The 12,788-nt window shown below is 51.2% G+C and overlaps 1 protein-coding gene and 1 non-coding gene across 4 annotated transcripts in view; one reads left to right on the top strand and one right to left on the bottom strand.

Annotated features, from left to right (window-relative positions):
- The window catches only part of ZBTB4 (zinc finger and BTB domain containing 4), a 33,176-nt gene that overhangs the window by 3,611 nt on the left and 16,777 nt on the right, over positions 1-12,788 (top strand). The window contains exons 1-2 of one of the 3 annotated variants that reach the window (XM_028751988.2): positions 8,428-8,653; positions 10,713-10,795. The gene's annotated coding sequence lies outside the window, so the exon portion shown is untranslated. Of the gene's footprint in view, positions 1-8,427; positions 8,690-10,712; positions 10,796-12,788 lie in introns of those variants that run through there. The other 2 variants (XM_028751986.2, XM_028751985.2) reach the window with 2 other exon arrangements.
- TRNAN-GUU (transfer RNA asparagine (anticodon GUU)) lies at positions 12,499-12,572 on the bottom strand. Its single transcript has one exon. It is a non-coding gene; the product is annotated as a tRNA-Asn (tRNA).

The raw sequence follows: 12,788 nt of genomic DNA, 5'->3' as shown, positions 1-12,788 counted from the left end.
GCCGCCTCTTTCGCACCCGGGGCTCCGCGCAGGTGCAGAGCGAGGGACCGTCAAATGCATGACGCATGAGGTGACACCTATGAGGATGCGTGTTCCCTCTTGATCCCGTAAGAGCAGCCCTGCGTGCGCATGGGAGAACGTGGCTGTGAGCGGATGTCCGAATTGAGCGCAGAGCCTAGAGGCTTGTTTTGTTTTGTGGGTGCGCAGAGCTCTCTAGTGCGCACATGCTTACGAACGGAACGACATTGTGCATTTCTCTCCGCCGATGCACAGTGTGATTCTGGGTGCCTGGAATGCCGTTGTGAGAAACGCCTGGGGGGGGTCTTGAGATACCGTGTGGGGTTCTCCGTGATCTAAGCATGTCGGGCGGCGAGGAAACACAACATGAAAACGGCACCGTCCCTCGGTGCAGTGCCCAGCTTCTGTGTTTGTCTGTGAGCTTTTGAAGGGTCTGCGATGCAACGGGGGAAGATTGCGTGCAAATCTACACCCCCTCCCCATTTTAAAAAAAGCACTTCGGGTTAGCTTCTTGTCGGCAAAGGGTAGAAAACAGCGGCTTGCTTTCCTTCGGTCGAAGGGACCTGTTTTTATGTTGCATGTTGTTGAGGATTTTTTTCTGGGGAAAGCGTGTGGCCCCTGCAGCCCTGCTCCTGGCCTGAGTGCGGCCCACTCCCCGGAGGACTGCAGGGCTGGCGCAGGCCAAGCGGCGAGGAAAGGTTTGCCAAAGCCAGGCAGCTCGGCCGTGAAGCCGGCTGGGTGACCTTGGGCCCGTCCCTGCCTCTCAGGGTCGTGGCGAGGATGTCACCGCGAAGAGCTGTCCATGCTAGCTTGAGCTCTTTGAAGGAGAGGTGGGATCTAGAGGCAATGAATCGCAGATTTCCAGAGTTGGAAGGGACCCCCGAGGGTCATCTAGACCAACCCGCTGCAATGCAGGACAGTTTGGCCCAACGTGGGACTCGAACCCACGATCTTGAGATTAAGTGTCTCGTGCTGAACCGACAGAGCTATGCCAGGACAGAAAATAAACAAACGGGACACAGCCCCTTTTCAGCCCTTCGGGTTCAATGCGTTTTGGACCTTTTAACATTAAAAAAACGCAATCCTTTTAAAGCAGGGGAAAGTGTGCTTTAAAAATAAACAACCGTACTATAATTCTCACGAAAATGTTGCTGAACCAGACGGATGCGCATGTGAGGTAAATCACTATTCTCGCTCTTCCCCGCCCGCCCCCATTTTGCAGGTGGGAGGACTGAGGACCGAGAGAGAAGGGTTGGCCTAACGCCCCCTCTGAGTTCATGGAAGAGGCGAGATTTGAACCCAGGACCTGCGGATCGTAGCTCAGTCGGTCACTTAGCCGCTACACTGGGGAAAGTTGTAATGATGATGATGATGATGATGATGATGATGATGATGATAATAATAATAATAATAATAATAATAATAATAGATTATTTATACCCCGTCCATCTGGCTGAGTTTCCCCAGCCACTCTGGGTGGCTTCCAATCAAGCGTTAAAAACAATACAACATTAAATATTAAAAACTTCCCTAAACAGGGCTGCCTTCAGATGTCTTTTAAAGAGAAGATACTGCTTATTTCCTTCACATCTGAAGGGAGGGCGTTCCACAGGGTGGGCGCCACTACCAAGAAGGCCCTCTGTCTGGTTCCCTGTAACCACACTTCTCGCAATGAGGGAACTGCCAGAAGGCCCTCGGAGCTGGATCTCAGTGTCCGGGCTGAACGATGAGGGTGGAGACGCTCCTTCAGGGATACTGGGCCTTTGAGGCCGTTTAGGGCTTTAAAGGTCAGCACCAACACTTCGAATTGTGCTCGGAAATGTACTAGGAACCAATGCAGGTCTCTCAGGACCGGTGTTATGTAGTCTTGGCGGCCACTCCCAGTCCCCAGTCTAGCTGCCGCATTCTGGATTAATTGCAGTTTCCGGGTCACCTTCAAAGGTAGCCCCACATAGAGCGCATTGCAGTAGTCCAAGCGGGAGATACCCAGAGCATGCGCCACTCTGGCAAGACAGTCCGCAGGCAGGTAGAGTCTCATCCTGCGTTCCAGATGGAGCTGGCAGACAGCTGCCCTGGACACAGAACTGACATGCGCCTCCATGGACAGCTGTGAGTCCAGAATGGCTCCCAGGCTGCGCACCTGGTCCTTCAGGGGCACAGTTGCCCCATTCAGGACCTGGGAGTCCCCCACACCCGCCCTCCCCCTGTCCCCCCAAAACTGTACTTCTCTCTTGTCAGGATTCAACCTCAAAGTGTTTTTAACACTTGATTGGAAGCCGCCCAGAGTGGCTGGGGAAACTCAGCCAGATGGGCGGGGTATAAAGGATGGGTGCCAAGCAAGCTGGCCTGGCGAGGGGCGTGGCCTGGAGAAAGGAGGTGTGGCCTGGGAGCATTTCGTGGGCCACATAGGAGGAATTGGAGGGCCGCATTGCTCTCTCATTTCCACATACTATCCATTTTAACGCCAGTATTTTGGAGCAAAACAAGGCCTAAGCCCAGAATAGGAAACCAGGGAATGTTACCAGTGTGTGTGTGAATATTTTGTAGGGAGAATAGACCGGGTCCCACAAGATTTGCCCGTGGTTTCCGTTTTACACGGAGGGGCCCCTACGTGGCCGGCCAGCAGCCATCTTGTCCCGGTGCCAGCCCTGGCGGAGGGCATTTCCAGGGGACACAGGGGCTGGACTGGGCTATGTTTTCCCTGGAGGGCGTCCAGCCTCCTTCTGATCTCCATTGTTAGGCTGGCTTCTTGTTGTTTTTCTCCTCGGCCGTCGGTTTCATGCTGCCTCGCTGCTGCGTGAGTTCAGCCGGCCTCCCCCTTCCTTGCTTGTTTGCTTGCTAGCTAGCAGAAACACGCTCTGCCTCTCTCTCCGAAAAGGTCATTCTTCCAGGCAAAGCATCCCAGCTGGGGTGTGTGTGTGTGTATGTATTTTCCAGGCCTTCGCTCAAAACCGAAACCTTGCATGACGGGCCCCTAGGACAGGGGTCAGCAACCTTTTTCAGCCAGGGGCCGGTTCACCGTCCCTCAAACCTTGTGGGGGGCCGGACTATATTTTTTTTGGGGAGGAAATGAACCAATTCCTATGCCCCACAAATAACCCAGAGATGCATTTGAAATAAAAGGACACGTTCTACTCATGTCAAAACACCAGGCAGGTCCAGTTTCGCAGGATTATGAATCATCTAGCCCAGGGGTCAGCAACCTTTTTCAGCAGGGGGCCGGTCCACTGTCCCTCAGACCTTGTGGGGGGCCGGACTATATTTGGGTGGGGGGGATGAACGAATTCCTATGCCCCACAAATAACCCAGAGATGCATTTTAAATAAAAGGACACATTCTACTCATGTAAAAACACGCTGATTCCCCAACCGTCAGTGGGCCAGATTGAGAAGGCAATTGGGCCTCATCCAGCCCCCGGGCGTTAAGTTGCCTAGCCATGGCCTAGGTCTAGGACATGGAACGCAACTTTAAATCTGGGTGTTAAGAGGATTTGATGCAGATAAGGCGCTCCTGAACCGTCCTCCATGCTCCTGGATCTACGTGCTTCTGAATTTGAGCACCTATTCCCAGAGTCGCTGCAGGGTTGGAATTTGGGGTCTGGTGGGGTCATCCAGCCCAGCCCCCTGCAGGGATGTGCCGCTCTTCCACATGCACACCCTGGTTACTCTTAAAAAATTATTTTAAAGGGGTTGGGTATCACACACACACACACACACCCTTCCTGTCATCTCTGTGTTTTTTTGTCGAGCTGGGAGGATTTGGGGTTCAGAATGGCGAGTCTGCTTGCTGGCTTTCCCGTAGGGCGGAGGTTTTGGGGAGACTGCGGCCCATCCCTGACTATGGACCCCGTTTTGGGAGACAGTGCCCCACAACCAGTGTTAGTGATCAGCCAGGCGTGTTCTGCGACTGGCGTGGGTCCATTTGCGGCCCCGTGGAGATCTCTGGGCGCTGAGTTGGCGACATACTTCCCCCTCTGGCTGGTCCAAACAGGTGAGCGGAAGAGCTCATTTACTGCCCCCCCCCGCTCAATTTTTTTTAAAAAATGTATTTTTATTAAAGGTTTTCTTGATTTACAAAGGTATGTAAATCGTATTTCCCCCCCCATGTAACTTCGTTTTTTTTTTACAAATCGATTTCATTTGTTGAGACATTAGGAAGAATAGGGGGAAAGAGGTGGAGGGCCCCCCCCACTCAGTTAATCCCCACAACGACCCTGAAAGGTAGGCGAAGAGGCTGCGACTGAGTCCCAGGTCCCCCAGGGAGCCTCATGATTTAGTGGGGATTAGATCCCTCATCTCCCAGGTCCCAATCTGACACTCTAACCCAGGCTTCCTCAACCTCAGCCCTCCAGATGTTTGGAAACTACAATTCCCATCATCCCTGACCACTGGTCCTGCTAGCTAGGGTTCGTGGGAGTTGTAGTCCAAAAACATCTGGAGGGCCGAGGTTGAGGAAGCCTGCAGTCTAACCCATGGGAAGGCAAACTAAGGCCCAATCGCCTTCTCAATCCAGCCAGCGGACAGTCCGTGAATCAGCGTGATTTTACATGAGTAGAATGTCTCCTTTTATTTAAAATGCATCTCTGGGTTATTTGTGGGGCATAGGAATTTGTTCATTTTTATTTATTTTTTCAAAATATAGTCTGGCCCCCCCACAAGGTCTGAGGAACAGTGGACCAGCCCCCTGCTGAAAAAGTCTGCTGACCCCTGCTCTAACCACTACACCCCACTGCCTTCCTAGAGTCCTTCAGCTATGGGGAAGCTCTAGAAATTAAGTAGGTAAATGAATATGGGGAAAGCAAAACGCCACTTAGAAAAGATCTGGAATATTTTCCTTGACGCTTGCATTTGCTTTATTCCAGATGGTTTTGTTTGATGTTTAACGTGCTGCAAACTGCTTTGAGATTGTTTCGTTAAACTGTACAGCGGTATAGAAATGAAATGAAAAATAAAAACAACAACCACAACATTGCTTTGGGGCTTCTGTTTGTGTGTTTATCTTTAAATATTGTTGCGCTGCTTTAGTGGCTCTCAAAGGACAAGAGGAGAAAGACAATGGGTCGTCCTACTCTAAGTAAAGGTAAAGGGACTCCTGACCATTAGGTCCAGTCACAGACGACTCTGGGGTTGCGGCGCTCATCTCGCCTTACTGGCCAAGGGAGCCGGCGTACAGCTTCCGGGTCATGTGGCCAGCATGACTAAGCCGCTTCTGGCGAACCAGAGCAGCACACGGAAATGCCGTTTACCTTCCCGCCAGAGCGGTACCTATTTATCTACTTGCACTTTGACGTGCTTTCGAACTGCTAGGAGCTCCCGTCGCGGGGATTCGAAACGCCAACCTTCTGATCAGCAAGTCCTAGGCTCTGTGGTTTAACCCACAGCACCACCTGCGTCCCTACTCTGGGTAGATCCATATAAATTACTAAACCCAAGTTAGCATTGTCCCTTAATTTCAGCAGGCGTATTCTAAGAAGCATTGGCTGCCACCCAAAAATACAGAACGAAACAAGTCGCTTTTTTACTTTAAAAACAACCTCTGTTTACAAAACAACATGCTTTGTTACTTGTAGGTAAAGCTGTTAATTGTGCATACTCATTGCTGAGAGGGGCAATTCAGTGCATTACTGAGTTGTGTATTTTGGCCAGGGGTGTGTGTGTGTGAGAGAGAGACCTGGTCTGGTGGCGTGGGTGGCGCTGTGGGTTAAACCACAGAGCCTAGGACTTGCTGATCAGAAGGTCGGCGGTTCGAATCCCCACGACGGGGTGAGCTCCCGTTGCTCGGTCCCTGCTCCTGCCCACCTAGCAGTTCAAAAGCACATCAAAGTGCAAGTGGATAAATAGGTACCACTCCGGCGGGAAGGTAAATGGTGTTTCCGTGCGCTGCTCTGGTTCGCCAGAGGCGGCTTAGTCCTGCTGGCCACATGACCCGGAAGCTGTACGCCGGCTCCCTCTGCCAGTAAAGCGAGATGAGCGCCACAACCCCAGAGTCGGCCACGACTGGACCTAACGGTCAGGGGTCCCTGGTCTGGAGGGACTGGGAGGCGATGATTTTGCTTGAGGGGTTTGTGGTCCTTGCTATTTCAAGGCCCATGCCCTCCCCACCACCATCTGGTTGCACAAGGCAGCAGGTTGTAGCTCAATCCCAGTCGCCTTTCAGAGCGTTTCTGGGTCACTCTCCTTCCCTTTATTCCCACACCCAATGATGGAATGCATGTTTCTGCATCCTTATGTGCTGTGCTCGCCCATTGCCGCTGGGTGAAGATTTTGGGTCCTGCAAGTACCTTAAGACATTCCAGTACGCGACAGCATCATCTGCGGGCGCTCGGAAGGCTTTTTGTGGCAGAGAGATCTTGCAATCCCTGACTTGTTTTTTTCATTTTTTAGCACATTCTTTGCACTGGGTTCGCTGTGGGGTTTGCCTGTGGAAATGTGCAAACAGGCCTATTGCTGCGGTTTTTATTTTTAACACTGCGCGCATCCGTAGAACGCCGAGTGTGTTTTCTTAGGCAGTTTTTCTTTAGTCCCTGTAAAAAACGGGGGCCATGGTGGTGTGTTGCGTTGGAGGAGACGAAGGAACTGGCATGACGTCATGGACGACTTGGCCAATCACGGCTCAGAATCGCTTCCGTGCCTTTGCTCTCTGACGTACCCATTGGCTACGGTTGTCATGAGTCTGCGCTGACATTTGCTTTTCTTTCCCCCAAATAAGCAGTTGTGTCAATATCCTCAGGAGCCTTTCATCCCTTTTTCCAGGACCTGAGTTCGAGATCTTGCAGCTATGCAGCAGGACCTCTCCTGCCCCCTCTCAGAGCTGTTGGCTGTTGCCCAGGAGGACTCCAAGCCTCTGTCAGGGTCGTAAGCGACTTCCTTTGCCGAGGAAAAAGAGCCGAAGTGTTTGGTGTTTCTATGACGACGCCTGGTGTTGTTTTTCGGTTAATGATTTGTGAGCGCTCGGCTACTTCCTTTGGCTTTGGAAGCGATTTTCTTGTCTTTGCTTGAAAGGGAAAAATAATCCGTCAGAGTTATTTATTAGCTCCAGAACAGCATCGGCTGGACTCCGCCTGACGCACAGATACATCGGGCGGCGGCTGTCCATCAACACCCCCCCCTTCCACCTTAACTACAGCAGACTTGCACCCCTTGCGATTTCCCCTCTGATGCATGCAAATGCATACTTGTTTTTTCACATACACCCCCCCCCCATTTGACTCGGCGCTTCGCCAGAATTGTACCCGAGTGCGCCACTTAGCATGTGCCCTAACACTTTTTCTGAACCCTTGCCCTCTGCGCTGCAGTGAACTCAGATCTAAGACCTCTCCCATCAGACTGTGGCTGTAAGATGCGCAGAAAAGCTCACGACGGCCTTCTTTTCGTGCAGCTCCGATGATGCACATTGTTGTTGTTGTTTAGTCGTGTCCACCTCTTCGTGACCCCCTGGACCAGAGCACGCCAGGCCCTCCTGTCTTCCACTGCCTCCCGCAGTTTGGTCCAACTCATGCTGGTAGCTTCGAGAACACTGTCCCATCATCTCGTCCTCCATCGTCCCCTTCTCCTTGTGCCCTCCATCTTTCCCAGCATCAGGGTCTTTTCCAGGGAGTCTTCTCTTCTCATGAGGTGGCCAAAGTCTTGGAGCCTCAGCTTCAGGATCTGTCCTTCCAGTGAGCACTCAGGGCTGATTTCCTTCAGAATCGAGAGGTTTGATCTTCTTGCAGTCCATGGAACTCTCAAGAGTCTCCTCCATAATTCAAAAGCATCCATTCTTCGGCGATCAGCCTTCTTGATGGTCCAGCTCTCACTTCCATACATCACTACTGGGAAAACCATAGTGCCGTTATATTCCAGATTTCCTGCAAAATCAACGCAGGATGCAACCCTGTCACCCCTCTTTTCCTCCAGTCTCCAGAAGCGCACCCTCCGAGATATCTGCCTGTGCCGGACACACTCCATCCCGGCCGTCGTCATCTCGCGCTCCTGACCACATTGCCCGTTCTGGAATCGCATCATGCTCGCTGCGCACCAGGCGTAGAAACCCGCTTCCTTCGCCCCTGCTGAGGGCTCCCCGCGCAGGCCGAATCCAACTGGGTGACGCTTCTCGGCCTGACCCACATACCGAAACAGCCTCTGGCTTGCTCCCGATGGACACATAACACCCGCCGTTTTGCAGAGGAATGCGCAACCGCGCAGCCCCCCCTTTTGCAGCTGACACCCAAGACACCTGAAGCCCCTTTCGGCCCGACGGTGTCGGTGTGGCAGATCGCGTCCCCGTCTTCAGTTACGCTCATCTCTAACACCCGACAACAGATCCTGACACACGCAGGCTGACGCAGGCTTGATCACAGCGATCCTCGCGCCCCGGCCTGTTGCGCAGCAAAGGTTACGCTGCCTGGACCCGTCAGGCAGTGACTTTTGGAGGCTGTGGCCTCTCTGGCAGCCAGGAAGGGCTTTTAATTTCTCTCTCCTCTTCCGCCCTCTCTGCCCGCCTGCCTTTCTGCATTCTTCTAGTGCTAAGCTGGGGAGGAGGATGTTAACACAAGGCTGCTGAGATCACAGGCTCTCCGGAAATGGCAGAGGATCGGGTTCCTTTGGCTGCGCAAGCTCGGAGGCTCAGCTCTCCCCACGGCTCGCGGGGAAACATGGTGGGGGCTTCGATTCCGGGAGGGGAAATCTGTGGGGTAGGCAGTACCTAGGATATTCCCTGACTTTGGGGTTTTCTGAAAGCGGAGCGGGGTGGTTGTCTGGTAGGAAGGGAGCCAGGGCTTGAGATCCCGCAGCGAAATTTTGCATCTTGTTTTTAGAAGCAGAATTGAACCCAGGTCTGCTGGGGTCGCAGCAAGGCCTTCTGAGGGTTCTGGATTCGAATCCAGGGCTTCGTTTTAGAGGGGCAGGCAGGCGTTTGTGGCCGAAAGCTAGTGAAAAACTGGTGCCCCCTCTGTGGGGAAAGGGAGGACCGAATTTCCCCCTGCTCTGAGCCACACAACCTTAAAAAAAAAAGTCCGCAAATCTGTGCTCAAAGGGGAACAGAAATAGCAACTTGGCAAGCTGGTGACATCCTTTATTTTATTTTAAGGTTTCTGGATTTTTCAGGAGGCGGAACGTAAGAGCAATTGAGGCTTGGAGGCTCTCTCGCTGTTCGCTCCCAGTATCTACCATTTAATTAGACATCTATACGTGACTCTTTTTTTTTAGTAATCTAAATGTACTGAAACCTGTAAGTTTGGGCTGGAAGGTGTTAATCACAAAGTCCTTTTAATTGTGCGGATAGGGGCAAATTTTCCATGATGTGCGTATGAGGAACGGATACAACTTTTCTGCCGAAATGGCGGGCAAGCATTCAGGGAAAGATGATGAAAGCAAGGGTTGTTTGTTGTTGTTTTTAAAAAAGAGTGACGCTGTGGAAAAATACGAGCCTTTAAAATATTTTTAAATGCAGTGGGTATTGTTTTCGATCTTATTTCTCTCTTCAGTCAGAGGTAACAGGAACGGCACGTTAAAAAGATAAGTCCTGGTTGATACTGCTAACTGTCATATTTGACAGAGGGGAAACTGAGAATTTCAGACCTTCGTAAGCTTTTTCTTCCTAGGGAGGATAGTCAGTCACGCACTCGGTTTTCTTGAAAAAATAAAGCAAGTTTCTAGTTCTGATGAATTTTTTTTTGGGGGGGGTATTTGAATTCATTCCTGCGCCTAATAGACCATGGCTTCGGATGGGGAGGGTGGGATATAAATAAAATGTTATTATTATTATTATTATTATTATTATAGAATCAGAATTGCAGGTAGATTGAGGGGTGGGTGTGTTTTATGGAGGGTGCCAGGAAGTGACTACAGTCATACCTCGGGATAAATGTGCTTCAAGTTAAGTATTTTCGGGTCGCGCTCCGTGGCAACCCGGAAGTAATGGAGCGTGTTACTTCTGGATTTCGCCGTGCACACATGCGCAGATGGTCAAAATGACTTCTCGCGCATGCACGGAAGCGGCGAGACACGACCTGCGCAGACGCGGGTTGTGTTCGCTTCAGGATGCAAACGGGGCTCCGGAACGGATCCCGTTCGCATCCCGAGGTACCACTGTATTCCAGGGGTCAGCAAGGCTTATCTTGCCTGGGCCGGATTGGTCCCGCGGAGATCCCTCCATGAGCCGGATCATGTGTGCTTGTGAGCACACGATTTCCGGCACGTGCGCAGACGCAATTTCCGGCACCGCGGAAGTGAGTCCCCGTGCCGCGCTGCACCGGTTTAGCGCAGCACTCGAGCTGGCAGCTCGCTTTCGAGGGTGGCTTGGGGGCCGGTCAAATGACCTCCGCCGGCCGCTTTTGGCCCATGGGCCTTCGGTTGCTGACCCCTGGCCTTTTCCATCCCCTCTTGAGGCCTGGGATCCTGTTCATAGCTGTCAACTTTCCCCTTTCCTTGCGAGGAATCCTATTTGGAATGAGGGAATTTCCCTTAAAAAAAGGGAATTGTTGACAGCTATGATCTTGTTTCTGACCCCAAATGCAACAGAGCCTCAACTCTACCCGCCATTTAACCATTTCTGCCCTCTTTTTAGAAAAATCCAAAACTGAAACGAAAAGCTGCATGGGTTTTAATGGAAGATTCCTTTTCTAGCGGCAGAATTTAAGGTGTGTTGGGCACAGGGATAACAAACAGTTTAAATTTGGGCTAACGCATCGTCTCTTTCTCTCCCCCCCCCCCCAGACGGTCCTGTGCAGGCAGATTTGGAGACAGCATCTTGAGCAACAGGGACACAGACACCCAGTAGATGTGGTCTACTCGTGTAGGTAAGGCTGAGGTCCATCACCCTTCCTTTCCACTGGGTCTCCCTGGGGTGCTGCCAGAGGGAAAGAGGTGCTGGCCGGGGCTTCTGGGAATCGTAGTCCTAACCCCCAGGTGAAGGGGAAGAAGGCCTGCCGTGGGTCTCCATGGAAACGCCACCGCGCTTCCCTCTTCCGGTCGCCATAGCGACAGCGGCTGTATCTAGGCCAGTCACCACCCCATCTGTGTCTCCGCGGCAACGGTGCCTGGATCTAGGCCAGCCCCTGCTTCTAGCTCTGGTCCCCATGGCAACCGCCGTCGGGTTGCCATGAGTCGGCTCGGCCTCTTTCTAGAGCCTTCGCTTTGGCTCGTTGCCTCCTTCTAGAACATTCCGTTTGGCTCGCCATTTTTCAACCGTTTCCAAGTCCGCCCGGCCTGAAAGTTGCCTTGCAAAACAGCCTTCCCCACATTAAAAGTCTCCTTGGCTGGATGGTCTAGGCCAGAGAACTGGCTCTGCAAATAATAATAATAATAATAATAATAATAATAATAAATTTTATTTATACCCCGCCCTCCCCAGCCAAGACCAGGCTCAGGGCGGCTAACACCCGATATAAAGACAAATTGATTGAAATGCAACTGAAAAACAAGATTAAAATACAACATTAAAATACAGTGGTACCTCAGGTTACATACGCTTCAGGTTACAGACTCCGCTAACCCAGAAATAGTGCTTCAGGTTAAGAACTTTGCTTCAGGATGAGAACAGAAATTGTGCTCCGGCGGCGTGGCAGCAGCAGGAGGCCCCATTAGCTAAAGTGGTGCTTCAGGTTAAGAACAGTTTCAGGTTAAGTACGGACCTCCGGAACGAATTAAGTACTTAACCTGAGGTACCACTGTATTAAAATAAAGCCTCTTTTCAATGGAAACTCAAATAAAAAACTTCTTGGGGGATGAATGCTGGACGCCATCTTCCGGGACCACACTCCCGCGGGAGTCATGTGTCTCGCATTTTGCGACGCCATGCTTTTTCCATGCGCTGAAATTGTGGGAGAGCACAGTGCCTCTGTGCTCTCGCAGGGGGGAAAACAGGATGCCTTGGGGGTTTTTTGTCCAGGACAATTGTCGGGTATGGACTCCCATCAGCCCCATGGCCAGTAGTTAGCAAAGATGGGCGCTGGAGTCCAGCCATATCTGTAGGGCCACACATTCCCTGTCTCTGGTCTAGAAGCGTTTGATTCTCGAGATTGTCTGGGCCAAATTTGGATTAACAGAGTCCTACCTATGCCCATCCAGGCATTTAGCCCCTAATATATTTCCACCGTTGGGAGCTCAAACCATTTTGCTGGCCTTCATATTTCCACAGAGACTGAATTGTCTGGTTCTTCGTTGAACTCTGAATCGCTCACAGTTTTTAGGGGGGTTTTTTGAAGAAAAGGATGAGGAGTAAAAGTGCTTTTACTGCTTTTCTGTGCCCTTTAAGCGCTCAGAAATAATAATAATAATAATAATAATAATAATAATAATAATAATAATAAAATAATTTATTTTTAACCCTCCCTCCCCAGCCAAGACCCGGCTTAGGGCGGCTAACACCAGATAGAAAAACAATTGATAAAAATACAACTTAAAAACAAGATTAAAATACAACATTAGAATCCTAGAATTGGAAGGGACCCCAAGGGTCATCTAGTCCAACCCCACACAATGCAGGAATTCTGCCCACAGTCGCCCCTGGGTGGGTTCGAACCACCAACCTTCTGGTTAACAGCCAGATGCGCTGACCTACTACACCACAGGGTTTTTTTTGGTTTCTCTGCCCTGGAGGGTCCCCACCCCAAGTTTGCAGCCTCTTAATATTTACCGTATTTTTTGCTCTATAAGACTCGCTTTTTCCCTCCTAAAAAGTAAGGGGAAATGTGTGTGCGTCTTATGGAGCGAATGCAGGCTGCGCAGCTATCCCAGAAGCCAGAACAGCAAGAGGGATCGCTGCTTTCACTGCGCAGCGATCCCTCTTGC

Source organism: Podarcis muralis, chromosome 13 (genome assembly GCF_964188315.1).
Source record: "Podarcis muralis chromosome 13, rPodMur119.hap1.1, whole genome shotgun sequence".
Lineage (NCBI taxonomy): Eukaryota > Metazoa > Chordata > Lepidosauria > Squamata > Lacertidae > Podarcis > Podarcis muralis.
Note: the sequence above shows the minus strand (reverse complement) of the source record. Positions and strands in the feature narration are given on the sequence as shown.